The sequence below is a fragment of the Helianthus annuus genome, chromosome 1 (assembly GCF_002127325.2).
Source record: "Helianthus annuus cultivar XRQ/B chromosome 1, HanXRQr2.0-SUNRISE, whole genome shotgun sequence".
Classification (NCBI taxonomy): Eukaryota; Viridiplantae; Streptophyta; class Magnoliopsida; order Asterales; family Asteraceae; genus Helianthus; species Helianthus annuus.
Window position 1 is genome coordinate 102322164 of NC_035433.2, and position 1975 is coordinate 102324138.

A 1975-nucleotide genomic window follows, 5' to 3' on the forward strand; every position below is an offset into this window, starting at 1 on the left:
ATCACTTACGATCCATCCACCACAATCCCACCATTATCTCACTTCTTTCCCCCAACTACGGGTCAATCATCATCTACTTTCACAATTGCACCCAATTCAACTATTGTGCATACTACCCCATCCTTTAGACCACAACAATCGGGTTTTCAGTATTCAAACATTCCATTTGGGCAAACCTCGGGAATGCAAGGGGGTGATTATGATGAGGGATTTGAAGACTTTGAGGGGTATGAAGATGATGGGTACGGTTATGGAGATTATGGTGATCAAGGGGATTTTGGGTATGTTCAGAGTCAATCTCAAGGGATGGCGAGTGTTGGTGGAATGCAACATCAACAACTTATACCACAACATATTCGGCCAAGACCACAAGGGCCACCAATGCCACAACCGATTCCATTGCAACAGGTCCGGCCACAACATGTACACCAACAACCATTTCAAAGACCGCCTCAGCGCCCACCGATGCGACCACAACAGTTTCAACAACCGATCGCACCACAAGGGCAAGTACCAAGACCGAATGGGCCGATTATTCCGAGAGGTAGGTATGGTGTGCCACGAAGACATCTTAGAGAACAAGCAAGGGGAATAGAGGCACATTTCAGGCCAATCATTACTCAAAACCCCTCACCGGTGGTTATCCCTCACAACAACCAAGGGAGAACTTTTGAAGTAAGAACGAACTCGTTGCAAAGTTTACCGAAGTATAAAGGGTTAGCAACGGAGGAGCCGTACTTTCATCTAGAGGCCTATGACTCAATTTGCAACACTTTTGGGAGTCAAGGTTTTTCGTCCGATGAAGTCAAGTTAGTCTTATTTCAGTTTTCTTTGGAGGATAAGGCAAAGAAGTGGTTCTACACTTTGCCTTCGGCATCAATATATACATGGGGGGAGATGCAACAAACCTTTTTGGATGAATTCTACACCGCCCAAAAGACCAATGATGCGCGGAAGGGGTTGAGAAGTTTTCAACAACAACACGGTGAGATGTTCCATGAGGCGTTTGAGCGTTTTAACATGATGATTAAAAACTGCCCTCATCATGGGATTGAGTTATGGGAGTTAATGAACGCTTTTCATGAGGGGTTAAGTGCCGAAGATGCACGGGATTTAATGTCTATCACCGGAGGGACATTTGGAACGAATTATGAGAATGAAGATTGGGAGTTTTTGGAGAGTATGGCAACTACATCAAAAAGGAAAGCCCAAGCTTCGAGGAGAGCCCGACCGATAACTAACCGACCACAAGTGCATGCCATAGATGAAGGTAATGTTCAAACTACTAATCAAATTTATGATGTGTGTGCTTTGTGTAATGAGATAGGTCACGCGGCTGAAAATTGCCAAGGAATGTTGGAAGGGCAATACGAGGAGGTCCATGCGGTTCAAGGTCAAGGAGGAGGTGGTAGGAGTTACAACAACATGAACTCTAATACCTACCACCCCGGGTTGAGGAACCACCCGAATTTCCGGTATGGAAACCCTTCAAATCAAGCTAACCCGAATTTCCAAGGAAACCAAGGATTTCAAAGGCAATATCAAACGGGTCAAAGCTCTTCGGGTGGAAATGAGATGATGGAGATGTTGAAGGCGATGCAAATGGAGATGCAACGAATGAACCAACGTGATGAGGTTCGGATGCAAAAGGACGAGGTTCGTGACAAAAGCATCCAATCGTTGACCACTCAAATGGGTCAACTTGCAAGTGACGTGGCGATGTTAAAGAAAGCAAAAGGCCAGCTACCGAGTGATACGGTGCCAAATCCCAAGAACATAAAAAGCATTAACATCAATGTGGTAAGCACCGTTCCAAATACTAAATTTAATGAAGCATTGCTAACTTCTTCGTCTCAAATGAATGTAGGTTTGAAAAAAAATGCCGAAGTCGAGAATGATAAAGAGTGTGAAGCGCCAATCGTGCCTATCCGTGTGGGAAAATTAAAAATCCCTCACGCATTGTTGGACTACGGGG

General features: G+C 44.8%; 1 non-coding gene across 1 annotated transcript; it reads right to left on the reverse strand.

Moving 5' to 3' along the window:
• Window positions 1-946: 946 nt before the first annotated feature.
• Window positions 947-1052, reverse strand: LOC118482956. The gene has a single exon (XR_004869344.1). It is a non-coding gene; the product is annotated as a small nucleolar RNA R71 (small nucleolar RNA).
• Window positions 1053-1975: the final 923 nt, after the last annotated feature.